Raw genomic sequence first — 15722 nt, 5'->3', positions numbered from 1 at the left:
AGGAAGAACCAAGCCTGCTGACACCTTGATTTCGGACTTCTAGCCTCCAGAACCGCGTGATGGTAAGTGTCTGTCGTTTAAGCCACCCAGTTTGTGTTCCTTTGTTACAGCTGCCAGAGAAAACTAATACAGACTGGGTCACAAAAGAGGCAAGGCCAATGACAAAATTGCCATGGTCAATGGAACGCCTGTGCGGGTCTATCCACAGATGGTCCGATTCAATTAACAGGGCCAGATTCAGTCAACGGACCAGAGATCATCACCATCTATGTCCGTTCCATAAAGACCATCAAAGAAGGAGATGGTTTATATCCTATACAGAGGCTGACCCAAAGTTTAATACTCTAAAAAGATGATTAGAAAGAAAGAAGCCATAAAGGTTAATGGAAAATTAATCTTGGTGACCTAGTGGGGCAAATCAAAGTTGTGGGACATACATTTATTGAAAAGGAAAATGCAAAGAATCTTCAGAAGGGCAACTTCAGATAAGGGAACAGAGATAAGACTTTAATTAGAAGAGTCTTCAGTATTTACATCAATGTTGAAAAGATTAAAGCCTTCTGATACGGCAATAAAGATAAACAATAGCAATAACTCTATGTTAGCACTGTAGAAGATGGAAAGAGATTCCAGGTGACCAGTCCTGTTTCCTCCCTGGTTGTCTACAGAGCCCCTGTTGTAGGTACTCTGAGATGCTCCCCAAATGCACATTAGTTCACTGAGACCACCCATGACTGGCCCTCTGCACCCCAGTATAAGTGAGTAAAACACAAGAGAGTGATGTCAACTGAATGATTAAGCCGCATCACTTCTCAAACAGTGACAAGCGACCTGCCAGTGGCCGTGCTCGTTGCTTGCTGTACCCGCCGTCCCTTTACCTGAACATGGTGAGCGCTCTCTCCTCCACGGGTTATAAAGGTGGCATCGTGCTGGCTGCAAAGGACCTGTAAAATAAAGGCAGCCGTGTTAGAGAAAACTCCGAACAGCAAACTCAGAGAGCTGTTGGAATATATGTAAGCAGATTCAAGGTTTCGCTTGCAAAGTTTGAGCTGAATGTTGCCCCTTCCTACTTCCAGCCATTCTAATTGGCTGTCCTTGGAGAAGGTCTCTGCATGGTCACAATCCATGAATGCAAAGGTCTCATCGTAAACACAGCCCTTGAACTGTCGATCTTCCACAGAATATTTGTGCTTTAAAAGCCGTCCTTGTTGCTAAAGTAGCTACACCAGGGCTAGGGTCAGGGCCAGGGCCTCGCAAATCTGCAAAAGCCTTCATAAATAAAGCTGTGTATTAGTTAAGGGCAGTACAACCTAGAGTATCATTTGAAAGCAGTTTTGGGGGGCTGAGTATAGGGTTCCTCTTTTTAAGTGTAGGAAAGACTTCCTGCAAATTTCCGAGTTGACATAAGGGTTACATGTTTCTACGTTTTCTCTTGGGAAGTCTGTGGTTCCTCAAACTATAAAAATGCATCTGTATATTCCCATAGAATAAATCCCAACTTTCTTTACTAGAAAGTATTTTAAAAGCTTGTGACTCGAGTCAGGTCTACGGACCAGCAACAGCAGCATCACCAGGGAGCCTGAAATGCTAAAACCTCCTGAAACAGAATCTGTATTTTCACAGGATCCTCAAGTGATCCCTATGCACATTCATGTCTGAGAAGTATGGTTTTGAAGCTCCTCATCTATCTGACCTGCAATTGCTAGAATCACAAGAAACAGGTTGCCTGAAACTTCAAGACTGTCCTCTGGTGTCCAGAAGTTAAAGGAATCACAGTCCCTTTATTATAGCTGAATAAAGTCCCCAGAAATCCCTTACTGTTGGCTAAGTCAACTTTTCTCTTCCAGAATACGTGGGCTGATTGTACACTCATTCCTAAAGCATAGTTGATTCTAGAAGACTTTTGTTTTACGCTTACAAAAGCAGCACCATAGCCATTCATTCATTCCATAAGCAGTTAGTGAACATCTATTTAGATGCTCCATAACATCCAACATTGTGTAAAGAGCCCAAAGTGTAGGGGAAGAACAGAAATTACAATAGGAATGGGAGCTCTAATAGGAGAAGGGTTGGCACCAGAAGCCAGGGCGCAGAGGAGGACACTGGTGCACACTTAGAAAGCACCTGACCCAGACCTGGAACACTGTGAGGGCTTCCTGAGCTGAGCTTCGAAAAAAGAAGAGGAAAGTTGTTTCAAGAAGCAGCCCACCTATAGGCGCAGTGAGTGTGGTGCTGGGTTAGGGCAAGTACCCAGCCCAGCAATGAAGGAGTCAACTACCTTTACTTAGAAAAAATATTGGATTGTGACTGTATCGAGTTGCTTTTCCCAACTGCTTTGAATATGTGTATGCATGAGCTCTAAAGGCGGCAGCCGTTAGGAACATTTTTTTTTCCCTTTCAGCTCCCCTACCTGTATAGACAAGGAGGAATGGCAGACATCAAATGCAAGCAGCACTGACTCAGAAGTCTGCCGAACACTGCGAGGGGGCAGGGACAACAGAACTAAGTCTCCGCTCTCTGATCACGCAGAGGGTCAGTGCAGCTGCAACCAGCAATACAGGGACCATAAAGCGAATGGCATTAAAGTTAATACAAAAGTCAGGAAACTGTCTTCGGGGAGGGACACTGGCTATCTGGCTGCTGCATCGCTGGGAGCAATTGAAGGCTCTCCGTGAGACCACGGTGTGCACGCCCCTCTCTGTGCCTGTCTCCTCTCCCTCCCTACATTTAAGTAGTCCTTATCCTGCCTCCTTCCCCCTCGCTTCCTCTGACTCATTCTCCTTCTCCCTTACCACCTCCAAGTGCCCTCCCGTCTCTAATTCAACTCCCTTCTTCTCCTTTTCAATCTGCCTGCTTTCTCACCCCCTCCTGCTATGAGAAGAAGGAGATGAGGGAGAGAAGCGAGGATAACAGAGCATCTTTCTACCTTTCCCCCCTTGATCTCTCTTCCCTGTTCCTCACTAATGTGCCCATACTTCTTTCCCCTCTTCTAGGCTCTCTCCTTTCCCAGAGGCGAACCTCTGTTATCAGTGTGTAGCCAGACCTCCCAGGCACAGAGCTTGGAAATTATAGGAAAATTTCTGGGCTCTTCTGCTGTCCCATCGTCACACTTGGAGTTCACAGATTCTCCCAACCTGCTGCCAGGTCAACAGTTGAGAAGGCAAAAAAAACAAACTTTAGGGACTTCCCTGGTGGCAGAGTGGTTAAGAATCCGTCTGCCAATTCAGGGGACACGGGTTCGATCCCTGGTCCAGGAAGATCCCACATGCCGCGGAGCAACTAAGCCCGTGCGCCACAACTACTGAGCCTGGTCACCACAGCTACAGAAGCCTGCACACCTAGAGCCCATGTTCCACAACAAGAGAAGCCACCGCAATGAGAAGCCTGCGCACCGCAATGAAGAGTAGCCCCCGCTCGCCGCAACTAGAGAAAGCCCGCGCGCAGCAACAAAGACCCAACGCAGCCAAAAAGAAATAAATTAATTTATTCTAAAAAAAACTTTATAAATGTAGTAAGCTAGCATTTTCTTAGCAGTTTTCAAAATGTAGAACAATGCTGGGCTACTCAGCTGCTGTGCTCAAAGGGTACCGAGACGTAAAATATACTAGGCAAAAGGATTTCATTCTATCTCCGGTTTTTCCTAAGGACGCTCCCTTCAACCCACCATGAATCCAACCCTTTCCTAAGTGTTCGTCTTACCCCTCCTTGTGCCGATCCCCCAAACCCTCCTGGAATGACTGAAATGGGCCTCATTACAGGCAGGAGTTACCAGAGTGCTTCCTGACAAAGACACGATGTAGCACACAAAAAGGCTCATTTAACGCCCCATCAGGAAGCCTTACAAGTTACAGCTTAATAAATACATGAAGATTATTATAATACAGAAAATGTCTGGTACCACCACTTCCTGCATGAAATGCACTTACGGAGTACTCTACAGAGTCGGCTGTGATATGGCAATCTCACACATGCTCTTTGAATTACAGAAAAGCAATTTGGCTTTCTTTAGGTATTTCACTCTTATTTTCACCCCTGTGCATGATCAGCAAAACTCTGTAGGCAAATCTGCTTTGCTCACCCTTTTATCCCAGCACCTGCATGTAGTATGTGCCCCTGGCATATAGTATATGCTCCCCAAATGTCTGACGAATGAATTAATCAATCAAAGAATCAACTGACCAATCAGTATTAGCCTAAGACACAACAGAATTCAGCAGCCGGAGGGAAATACTATGGCACACGGATGCACTTTGAAAATCTCCTCTAGGCTTTTGGCACTGGCACCTAATCATAAGGTAAACACAGGGCTGTGGATGTAACTCACCTCCAAGAAGTAGAAAGGGCAGAGGGGCTGACTGGGCAGGGATACTGAGTGGTCAGATGTGACAACTAACATTCTAACAGCAAATGAGCAAAGAGGAGAACTCTAGAGGACAGATAAAAGTTCTCCGAAAGAAATACAGTAGCCTGGGATAAATTAGTCAGTCCCTCCATTTGTTCCCATGATACTTTGTCCAGACCCTATAATTACTGATGCTCTCATCACACCTTTACACTTCTTCAACAGTTCTGAGTCAGACTAGGAAGTAAGGACCTGATCATAGCTCACCAAGATTTCGTAGGCAAGCCAAGAAGGCTCCAGAATGGGTTCGCTCTGTAGACCAGGAAAGGGATTGCAATCCTATCTTGGAAAAGGGAAAGAGGAGACACGACAGGTGGAGCTAGGTCTAAATAGAACCCCAAGAGGTCCTGCCTCTCTGGACTCATGTCAGAATTCAGAGACCAGGTTAGCAGTTCCCCGAAACGGGGATGCAAGTCATTCCATATCAACCAACCAAGAGTTAGAGCAGAGCTGGCTTAGCCGGCAGCGTAATTTGTTATATCTGGCTCTGAATCTCTTGAAAATGTATTTCATCAACAGTATTTCTAAAATCAGCGTGTACTTTCTTTGTGTTCAAAAATCATGAGTGTTTCTTTTTAACGTTAACAACATCAACACCATGAAAACCACTGGGCTGAGATGGTCACCCCTCCAGAAAAGGCCTCTTCAGAAACCCATCCAATTTTCACGTAGAAAGAGCCTCCTATGTTAACTTTCAACTCCACTGCCCCCTCTGACCTGAAACAGTTTTTTTTTTGGCTGTACGCGGGCCTCTCACTATTGTGGCCTCTCCCGTTGCGGAGCACAGGCTCTGGACGCACAGGCCCAGCGGCCATGGCTCACGGGCCCAGCCGCTCCGCGGCATGTGGGATCTTCCCAGACCGGGGCACGAACCCGTGTCCCCTGCATCGGCAGGCAGACTCTCAACCACTGCGCCACCAGGGAAGCCCCTGAAACAGTTTTAACGAAAGCCCTGCACTCACATCTGAAAAGAAGGATTTGCCTCTTGAGGAAAAAACGTTGACAACTCTAGGACGCATGTATTTTAATTTAAATCTGACCCAGAGTAAAGTACCTCAATGACCCATCAATGGAAAAAGAAAAAAATATCTTTAAACAATCCCTAGATGTTACTTACATTACCACATCTGCGTATCGTGGGACCTAGATCTGTTACCATTCAACAGACAATGCTTTCTAATAATAAGGAATTGAGGAAAAGAGAGCATGTTTTAATCTTTCGTCCCCTTAAGTTTCAGTTTGAGGTTTCTGGCAATACAGTTTCCTAGCTATACATGGACCACAGACAGCTCTACGATTTCAGTGTTACCTGTACAACATTATAAATATTTAGAGGAAGAAAAATAGTTGTATTTGCCATCTGTATCCACTCCCTAAAGCTCTACAGCTATGTTTTTGCACTGGTCACCACCCAAAGCCAGTTCTGAGTGCCAGCTCCACCTGTGATTCACATAATTCCTTTTCCAGATCAACTCCCTGTTCAGCTTACCAGCACCTCAACATGTGTGGATTTCTTCTAATCTCACCTCAATAAGCTACTGCTTATGGGAGGATAAAAACCCACTTCTTCCCACAACATTTGGGTGCATGCGTGTATTTGAGTATTTGTCTCTCATGTGATTTCCAAGTTAGAACTCAAGGTCAAGTAGACAAACAGTGCTTACACAACAAGAGCTACAGCATGAAAACAGATCAAGGAAGGGGGGCCCCCTCCCATCACTTCCACTACATCCCTGAAAGATACGATCCAGATAATCCCCTTCCCAGCCCCTAGATCCAGCCAACCCCTCCACTAAGCAGACTTTCCTGAGAGAGGGGTCTGGGTGAACGCCACTGTAAGAGACGGCCACATATTTCCACAGTTTATGAGGATAAAGAAATTACAGCTTCAGCCATTCATGAATAAAGCCTCTTTAACATTTTAATGAGAACATTAAACTCAGCTGCACTTGGTTTGGTCTCCCTAGAAAGTCTGTTAGGTCGAAGAAAGTTTCTTCAAAAGAAGCAGTAATGAAATTGCAGGTCTCTCTGTGCCGCCAGGGCATGACTGGGCCACAAACACTGGCTGCGTAATGCCTCTCCCGAACGAGCCCATATATTCTGATAAGGCTACAGTTTGGTAAATGAGAAGAGGCATCTGGAGAAATACCTTCCTCTCTGCAGTATTTGTGGGCTTGTATGTGCTCATTCATTTCATATCTGACTTGTCTCCTAATTCGTTTTTTATGTTACACACAGCTTGGAGTACAATGTGTGACTCAATAAATGTAAAATTACCCTTTTCTGCTATTTTCCCTTAATCATTTTCTACCGCCTCTGTTCTCTCTTGTGCAAGGCTCCCAACTTCCGCTTGCCTGGAGGCCCATTAAATTCAGCAGACAACCAAGAGAGCTTCAGAAGCCAAAGGTGAACAAGAAATAATTCTCAGACTCAGTGACTTAACATGAATGTCTGCCTCTTCCTCCGAACAAAACCTGGAGCAGTGTGAATGAGAGAGTTTGTCACCTTGAAGACCAACTAGGAGAGAAGAGGAAAGCTAAAACAGGTTCGTATATTGAAGGTCACTGATGCATTCGACTCTCCCGACATTTACTGAGCATCTGCTATGCGCTAAGAACTGTTCTAGACACTGGGGCGCAACCAGGAGTGAGGCAGACAAGACCTTCACTCCCACAGAGCTTGAAATCTCGCGGGAGAGACAGGTAGTAAACAATAAAAGAAAATGTCAGAGGGTAACAAGTGCTAGAAAGAACCTGCGAGAAGGTGATGTGACACGAGAGGCTAGTTAAATAGGGTGGACAGGAAAAGGCAAGCAGAGCAAAAAGCTAAAGCAAAATCCTTAAGGTCATGGAAAGACAGGGAAGAATCTCAAATGCATATCACTAAGTGAAAGAAGCTATTCTGAAAAGGCAACACACTGTATGCTTCCAAGGGTATGACGTTCTAGGAAAGGCAAAACTATGGAGACAGTTAAAAGATCAGTGGTTGCCAGGGATGAGAAGAGGGAGAGAAGAATAGGACGGGCACAGAGATTTACTGGGGCAGTGAAACTTCTGTATGATACTATATTATGGTAGATGCATGTCATCATCCGTTTGTCAAAAGCCATAGGATGGACAGCATCAAGAGTGAACCCTAAGGTTAACTATGGACCTTGGGTGACAGTGATGTGTCAATGCAGGTTCATCAGCTGTCACAAATGCATCGCTCTGGTGGGGGGGGTATCCATAGTGGGAGAGACTGCACACATGGGCAGGAGATATATGAAAACTCTGTGTACTTTCTCCTCAATTTTTATGAACCTAAAACTGCTCTACAAATATAAAGCTTATTTTTAAAAATTCTTAAGGTAAGAAAGTGTCGGGTGTTAAAGAACAGAAAGGAGTCAAGCTTCACTAGAGCTTAGTGAACCAGGCAGGGAGGGCAAGGCCACCAAGGAAGCTAAGGAGGCCATGGTTAGAAGTTCGAATTTCATCCTAGAAGCGCCAGGAGCCACGGGCTAGTCTGAAGCAGGGCTTGGCATAATGTGTTTTACATTTCTGAAAAGTCACTCTGGCTCCCGTGTGGAAGACGGATTACAGAGAGGAGTCAACGGAGTCAACAGAGGCTGCTGATGATGGTGACAGCAGTAGAAGTGGGTGGATTTGAAATATGCTTTGAAAGAAGAGCTGCCAGGATTGGTGATGGATAGATTGGAAATGAGAGGTGAGGGGGAAAGAGAAATCAAAGCTGATTTCCGAATAAGAAGAGAGACCATTCCCTGCGAGAGGGAAGACCCTTGGGAAACGACCTATGAAGACCACACAGGATGCCATGTGGAGCCCTAAGGAAGCAGCGGGGGTCCAAGTTCACCAAGGGAACTCAAGGTCAACTTGCCTGGCCTCTGCCTTAGCGTGAATAGCAGATGTGTGCATGTGTGTGATACATACACTCACATACGTGGATATATGCAAATATGTGTCATGTTTAATAGATGGGTTTTGCAATTCAAAGCAAATCTGAGATCATTTCAACAGTCTTTCTAGGAATAAAGAGAAAGAGTTGTGTTATTGTTGTTGTTTCCATTAACGTGCAAGGAAGCTGAGGGCAAACAGGGGGAAAAGTCTTTCCGGAGGTCACACAGCAAGGGATCAGCAGAGCTGAAACAAGGAACCAGGATTCCCTGCAGGAGTTCACACCACATATCAGAGCCTCTGTAAATCATCCCGAACGTTCAGGGCACCCGCAAGCACCGCTCTTCATGCGGGAACACGCACCCCGGATAAGGGAAGGGTGGGGTTGATGCGGCCTCCTTTCCTATAGCTAGCTCATCCTGTCTGGATGCTACTGAAATGATCCATCAAATGTGGTTGACAAATCTAAAAATTCAATAACATGAAAGCAAGCCTCACAGACAGCAAATCAAATATTCAAGTGCAATGGGACACTGATTTTTAAACAGACATTTTAATTATGAACAAGGCCTCTCAGGCACAAGCCCTTCAGAAACCTCCTCGGGGTTACACATAATGAGCTTCCTCAGAAATGGAAGCAGCTGGCCTAACACCACCTCTTCACACACCTCCTCAGGACCTCCTCCCCTGTGCCTTAGGTTTCCCGAAGAACACCCAAAGCGCTGAACACATTTTAGGAAAAGGGAAAACCAGAGTTGACAGGTCACGTTTTTGCAATACTATTTTTTTTTTTTCTTGCAGTACGCGGGCCTCTCGCCGTTGTGGCCTCTCTCCCGCTGCGGAGCACAGGCTCCAGACGTGCAGGCTCAGCGGCCATGGCTCACGGGCCCAGCCGCTCCGCGGCATGTGGGATCTTCCCGGACCGGGGCACGAACCCGCGTCCCCTGTATCGGCAGGCGGACTCCCAACCACTGCGCCGCCAGGGAAGCCCTGCAATATCATTTAAAGGAGTAAAATTCAACTAGATGAAATCACCACTAAAGCCATTCCGGTCGTATTTGAAGAAGACGGGGCAGCCCCGGGAGGACTGGGCATGCTATCTTTTCTGCATGCCACCTCTACACGGCTTCAAAATAGACTCTCCTTTTCCATCTACCAGGCTTTCCCTCATCATCCACCAGGCTCTCCCTCAGAAGCTGCGAGGTCTCTCACCTTGACGTTTTGAAGTCTGAAAGGGAAACAAAGAGGGGGTGTCTGCCTCTGTGTTTCTCGCTGTGAGTCATACACTCCCTGCTCTTACTGAATGTAGGTTGTTTGTTTTCTTGTTGGTTTGCAGACTTCCTCTCTGCTGCTCTTCTCCAATAATGTATTTCCAAAGGACCTCTACAATGGCAGGCACAGGCCGGCTAATGGACAAAACCACAGCAAGTGGTACCCACAGTAACTGGACCGAGGGCGCCCAAGGGAGGAGGTTCGGGAGAAAGGAGTTTGAGATGCTTGGTCAGCTGCACCCTGTCCTCCTAGCTGGAGATTTAGAAAATCACCTGTCAGGGTTAAAACCACATGTAAAGATGGGAATCACTCCCCCTACAACATTGATTTTCTTACCGAATGCTTTCACAGAGGCACATATGACTGACAGGCTCTCTGCACACACAGAGAAGAGTGGACACCTGCCCTATTGTTAGATAGATGCTCAGGCAGCTCACTGCCTGAAACTACCCACAGGCTCCCATTCACATCAATATCCTCCACCAGGCCCTATCTCCCTGTCCGCTCTGCCCTACAGAATCCTTTGTCCTGCTTGTACGCATCATTTTCCCTAACTCTGTCTTCTCCTCTCAGTAAAGTTTTCTTGCTTTTTTGGTAGTGTGGTTATTGAGATTTGCCAAGAGCGTTCAGGAAAGACAGATGGCAAGAAGGAAGGCAAACTGGGTATAATTCACAGGGGACTTGATTCAGAGAGTCTGCTCCTAGGAAGAGCCTAGTCAGCGAGCAAGATGGGCCGATGGCGGGAGGCCTGGAGAGCAGATGGGCACACAAGTAGGAATGACCAAAAGCAAGCAGTGGATTAGAAACCAGGGGGGCATTCAAAGCAGTGGGCTTTCGACACCACTATGAGACATCTTAGAGGCAACCCTAGGGGCTGGAAACAGAAGGCTGCAGGATGCCAGTGGTACCTGTCACTAGAAATGGCTAGGAACAGAGTAGGCAAAAAAAGGGCAAATGCTCACACTCTTGTCCCTTTATAGTCATAACGATCCCTCTGTACAGCTCTATTTCTTGTCTTTCCTTCACAGCTTGGGTCCAATGTCAAATGCTCTCTTATCCTCACAAGACACCTGAGACCCTGGCCAGACAATTATCAGAGTGATGATCCTATCTCTACACAATTAAACACTACAGCTGTCTTTGCCAAGCATTTTTCACATATACTGTGTCTTTTCATTCCCATAACACTATGTGACATAAACACTATTAAATCAGTAAATCCAGGCTCAAAGAGATTTAAAAATTTTGCACAATGCCACCCAAGTGAAAGAGCCTTCATTCAAACCCAGATCTTGTGGCTCGAGATCCTGTGCTTTCTAGAACATGCTGTTAGTATACTTCTTGTTCTCTAACTCTATGTGCTATAAATGTCACCATCTAGGCTTCACTAATTCAGAGCTGCCGAGGCAATAAACCACCATCAACTGATATCCCACTCACCTGGAATCTGGGAGGTGCACGGCTAATCTGGTGTTCTCACGGCTAATCAATGTTTTTTTAAAATTCAAAAAAATAATTCCTCCAAATATAAGAGGCATAATCTTAAAGTAGTAGCACTGAGTCTATAGTCTAAAATTAAAAACCGCCACGGTCATATAGTTTTGTCGTGAACTTTTATTATTTATTATATTATGCCATAGCTCAAATTACTATTAATTCGTATCTGCACCTCCTTAAAGAGTCCAGCATAAAGCTGGTCTCCAAATATTTCCTGAATGGATGGATGGATACATAAATGAACGAATGCATGTGTCCACCACGCTACACTCCATGTCAGTGGAAGAGGGAAATGCCACTTGCTTCAAGGACAGTGGACCAAGCCACAGAGACACAGATCCAAACCCTGCTATTTGCCAACTATGTCATCGTGGGCAAATTAACTCACTCCTTGATTCTGAGCTTCCTCATCGGCAAATGGGGACGACTGAGGGCCACACAGAACTGGTGTGAGGATCAAATGAAGTCACAGACTTGGCACATTGCCTGGGTTGCAGAAGTTGCTGTAGCTTATTTATTTCTCCGTCTCCCTCCCACATTTAGCGTGACCTCTTTCATCCCAACCTTCATAAGGGTGCTTCAGTACACAAAACCCTGCTGTGAAGTTAACGGCCAAACATCAAATTTATTTACAGCGACGACCAATCTCCCCTCCACTAACATCAAACTTATTTATTCATGGTCTAGAGATAAGCTGTTATGCATAAAAGGTGTTCAACAGATTTCGATGACTAAATGTTTTGAGGACGAAATGAGTAAATGTCCCAGAGAAGTGAAGCTCATCTATACTCTTTATATTTGAAAGCTAAAATGTAATGTATACTTAACCACTTTGCTAAAAGAACAGGTCGAAAGAACTTTAACTTTTTCTTGACTCGGGGCTGTCAACATGAATTTAAGTTTTAGCACTGGAATAAGAAGTTACAGGGATTTCCCTGGTGGTCCAGTGGTATAGAATCTGCCTTCCAATGCAGGGGACACGGGTTCGATCCCTGGTCAGGGAACTAAGATCCCACGTGCAGCAGGGCAACTAAGCCCGTGCGCCGCAACTACTGGGCCGGCACACTCTAGAGCCCATGTGTCACAACTGGAGAGAGAAAATCCGCACACCACAACTAGAGAGAAGCCTGCACACCATAACGAAAGATCCAGCGTGCCGCAACTAACACCCGACGCAGCCAATAAATAAATAAATAAATGTTATAATTCCTTGTAGGCTTTTTAAGTCAGTAGATTTGCAACACTAAATGTTCCCAGATTTCGACACTGTGGTCACAGCCGTGGTCAGCGGCTTCATCCCCCGGAGGGCATGAGACACTGGGGAGTTAACAAGACAAAGTCCCCGTGATCGTCAATATATGTATACATATAGCTGATTCACTGTGTTATACAGCAGAAACTAACACACCATTGTAAAACAATTATACTCCAATAAAGATGTTAAAAAAAAAGTTTATCAGGACTCATTCTCAGATATTTCTCATCTGTGTCCTCATGACACATATGTTTGGTAAGAGCTCGAAGAAGAGCCTGTATCTTTCCTAGACCAAGGAGGACTGCTCTACCCCTAATGTCTTCCACATTATGAGGTACTCCACAAATACTTATAAAGTAAATTAATAGGGTAAATAGTATGCAACCTTTGTAATTATCATTTTCTATTTGAAGACTTTATTCTAATCCATGACCAGGTCCCTTAGTTGTTTGAGGCTGTACCTTTTCATCTGCAAAATAAGGCAGTTGGGTTAAAGGATCTCTAAGATCCCTTCCAACATTAATCTTCCATGATCCTATACTTCTAGGCACCTATGTATGTTCCAGATGATAGAGCTGCTGGAAATCCAACTACCAGGTAAGTGAGACCTTAGAGGACATAATGAATAAACAATGCATCCTTCACCCTCTAATACAGACATCCTCACAAGAAGATATTATCCTTGTACCATGGCAACAAATATAAAAAGAATGAGCTCTCTTATTTCTCTCACCCCTAACATCATACATAGTAGTAGAAAGATTGACCCTGGCATGTAAACACATTGATCCATTTTTTTCCCCTGTATCAAATGTTCGTAAGTGCAAAACTACTATATCTCCAAAGTCAAATGCATTCAAGCAAATAAAACCTTAAAGGAATTTTTTTTCCTCACAATTAAATCTAGTGCTTTCATTGACGTTCTGTTCCCAGCTATTTCTTGGTTCATATATTAACTTATCAGCTACATTTGTTTAAATGATACTACAGTTTCACTGTTTGCACAGAAATATAATTCAACTCCTTTAAACTAGTCTAACTTTCTTAAAACTGAAACTTCTAAATTATAAAAGTTCACACAGGGTTTCCCTGGTGGCGCAGTGGTTGAGAGTCCGCCTGCCGATGCAGGGGACGCGGGTTCGTGCCCCGGTCCGGGAAGATCCCACATGCCGCAGAGTGGCTGCGCCCGTGAGCCATGGCCGCTGAGCCTGTGCGTCCGGGGCCTGTGCTCCGCAACGGGAGAGGCCACAACAGTGAGAGGCCCACGTACCGCAAAAAAAAAAAAAAAAACTTCACACAGACAGGAAGCAGATACTTTCAAATGCCAAGTCAAAGATTTGTCAACACAAATCTCTGCACAGCTGGGAGGGCACTTATGGGCACAGCTTCTCCCCTGGAGACAGAGGACGCCTTGGACAGCTTTCTCTCCCAGGTAGGACGGTACGCCTGTAAGTCCATCCTACACGAATTCAAAGTATACTTTCCTCCAGCATTGCACCAAATCTCAAGGGAATGGGAAAAATGAATAAAACATATCATCTCTGCCTCAGAGGAGATGCAGCTAGGCCAAGTGAATGAAAGAGGCGACGCTGGCAAACAACTGCCTTGGATCGGAGGCTAGCTTTGTCATAATTAGCTGGAAACCGTGGGCAAGTTACTTAACCTTTCTGATCCAGCGGCCGCATCTGCATAATGGTGCTAGTAACAGGACCTACCTCATTAGTGCTGTTGGGGGGAGTAACTAAGTTACCGCTCTTCCTGGCGCACGGTAAGCACTCAACGTTAGTACCTGCACCGCGATTATCACCATGATGAACACACAACCCATGAGTTGAAAATTTTCGCTGTTTTTATTTAGCAAAATTGAAACTATAACAGATCCTAGGAAATAAGAGGAAAAAACAAAGTGGAAAACTATTTTTCCAACAAGTTTTATTTTTCTTGTGTCTTCCTGACAAATCCTAACCACATCTATTCCTCAGAGAGATGTAAAGATGGTCGTGGGTAGGGGTGTAGAGAAAGAAGTAAGGAAATATGGGACAGAGAGAAAAAGAGAAAATAAGGAGGGGCAGGCAAAAGGAGCATTCCTGAGTTACCTAAAACCATCAGGGAGACAGGAGCTGAACAAAGACGGAGAGAACCTTTGTTGCAGCCTTGCCCTGGCTTGTTTCCTTCTCTGCCCAGAAAATCCTTCCTCAAGCACTGAACTACCACACTTATCTTTTCCTCACCACTCCGTGCTTTTCTTTCCACTGTTTACACCTCTGTTTTATCAAATATTAGATGCAGAAAGAGCCTTAGAAGTCCCCTAATCCAGTTCCCTTATTTCATACGTGAGAAACACTGAGGGCCGATGAGACCAAGTCATTTACCCGGGGTTGGACAGCTCAGCAATGACACAGGCAACATTAACATTGCACTCCCGGTGCCCCTAGTCTGTGCTGTCTCCCTGAGGACAAGAAAACGAGGACATTTACCCACATGGAGTCTGGCTGGCCCTTATCCCGTCTGGCAGATATATAAGTTTTTATCTTGGGAAGAAAATCTTGAGAAATATTCCTAAATGAATTAACCAGAAGCTTACTGTTTTTAATTCAATAAACATGTTTTATTGTTAACTTCATTGCCTGCTAAGCCTGAAATTAGGTTTTTCTATGCGTGGGCAGGTCCTCCCTCACCAATAACAGAACAATCAGATTTCAATTAAACAGATATTCTCACTTGGGACGGACACACACACACACACACACACACACACACACACACACACACACGCCAAAGAGGCACTTAATCAAAACACAGTTTGAGCCCATTCTTGTTGTTACTCTTCCTGCCTGTGTTTAAGAGAAGTAGATGTCAAATGTTACAAGATAAGGCTCTCTGAATACAGAGACTTCAAATCATTTATCTTCCAAAGTAGGAACAATTTCTTTGCTATTACTTCCTATGCTATTTCTAATCCAATAACAAAAGGCAGCCCAACCGCTGTACTCAACAAGCTTTTTTATCTGGCTTCTCCGAGTGACCTCGGTATGCTTTGCCCAAACCATGTCAATAGTCTCCTAAAGCCTTGACTTCCCTTCTTCCTAGCTTTCAATTCCACAGTGGAAGACTCACACTCCGAAACCAGAGTCTTTTAGTACCATTTAATAGTATATATTTAAAAATAAACACTCTAAGTATGTTTTTCCGTCGTGATTATAGCTCAGATCCTTAAGTGTAAGAATCTGGCTAAAACGTTTTGAAGCAAGAAGCCCCTGGTTTGCTTACACTCTCCCCCTTTCCCTTTTCCTGCTATGAGGGTGGCTTCTTATTTGCTTCACTATGTGGGGTTTCAAAGCTGTGACCTCACTGTGATTAAGGGAGAGACTTTGGCCATCTTCTCACATTGTTCAGACTATAG

General features: G+C 44.9%; 1 protein-coding gene across 6 annotated transcripts in view; it reads right to left on the bottom strand.

Moving 5' to 3' along the window:
- ENOX1 (ecto-NOX disulfide-thiol exchanger 1) overlaps positions 1-15722 on the bottom strand; it is a 622833-nt gene that overhangs the window by 467637 nt on the left and 139474 nt on the right. For all 6 annotated transcript variants that reach the window (XM_032611636.1, XM_032611631.1, XM_032611635.1 and 3 more), the window contains exon 2: positions 879-944. The gene's annotated coding sequence lies outside the window, so the exon portion shown is untranslated. The remainder of the gene's footprint in view (positions 1-878; positions 945-15722) is intronic.

Source organism: Phocoena sinus, chromosome 18 (assembly GCF_008692025.1).
Source record: "Phocoena sinus isolate mPhoSin1 chromosome 18, mPhoSin1.pri, whole genome shotgun sequence".
In the NCBI taxonomy this organism is placed as follows: domain Eukaryota; kingdom Metazoa; phylum Chordata; class Mammalia; order Artiodactyla; family Phocoenidae; genus Phocoena; species Phocoena sinus.
This window is presented reverse-complemented; position numbering and strand designations above follow the sequence as displayed.